The sequence below is a fragment of the Dipodomys spectabilis genome, unplaced genomic scaffold, assembly GCF_019054845.1.
Source record: "Dipodomys spectabilis isolate Male_0828 unplaced genomic scaffold, ASM1905484v1 ptg000569l, whole genome shotgun sequence".
Lineage (NCBI taxonomy): Eukaryota > Metazoa > Chordata > Mammalia > Rodentia > Heteromyidae > Dipodomys > Dipodomys spectabilis.
In genome coordinates, this window is record NW_024871246.1 from 1,543,734 (window position 1) to 1,544,430 (window position 697).

Consider the following 697-nt stretch of genomic DNA (forward strand, 5'->3'; position numbering starts at 1 on the left):
TAAATATAATTGTGCTGGTAGTTTTAGTACCGTCTTGTTTGTGATCTTTTGGGTAAATGCCCAAAAGTGGGATTGCTGTGTCATAGGGGAGTTCTATGTGGAGTCTTTTGAGGAACCTCCATACTACTTTCCAAAGTGGTTGAACAAGTTTACACTCCCACCAAGAGTGCAGTACAGTTCCCTTGTGGTCACATACACTCCAGCATCTGTTCTTGTAAAAGTATGGAATGGTACAGGAATTTGCCTGTCATACTTGCGCAGGGGCCATTCAAATCTTCTCTGTATCATTCTAATGTTAGAGTACGTGATGCTGAATAGAGCATAGAACATGTTTTATACATAAAGTGTAATTGATTTTCTTAAACTAGACAATTCAACAAAAAGTAAGTTTAAAACAATTTTCATGAAATTTTAGAGCCATGTACTTCTTACATAAGCACACATTTAAGAATAAAGTCAAGAATGACATGTCAAAAACAAAATAATTCCAGATATTTATTGTTCAAGAGATGTGTAGGTGGAGGAATTCAATTATTCTATACAAGGCACCTGTGATAATGAACACTGCAGCAAGTGTTAAGTTTTGTTAAAAGTTTTAATGGTTTAAATATATTTAATTTTGGGAATTTGCTTATATATGCTAAAACTAGGACTGTTTGGCAGGTAATAAAACTGTTCGATAAAGTATTTAAGATTT

The 697-nt window shown here is 33.7% G+C and overlaps 1 non-coding gene across 1 annotated transcript; it reads right to left on the reverse strand.

Annotated features, from left to right (window-relative positions):
• Positions 1-216: 216 nt before the first annotated feature.
• Positions 217-323, reverse strand: LOC122100205. The gene has a single exon (XR_006146131.1). It is a non-coding gene; the product is annotated as a U6 spliceosomal RNA (small nuclear RNA).
• Positions 324-697: the final 374 nt, after the last annotated feature.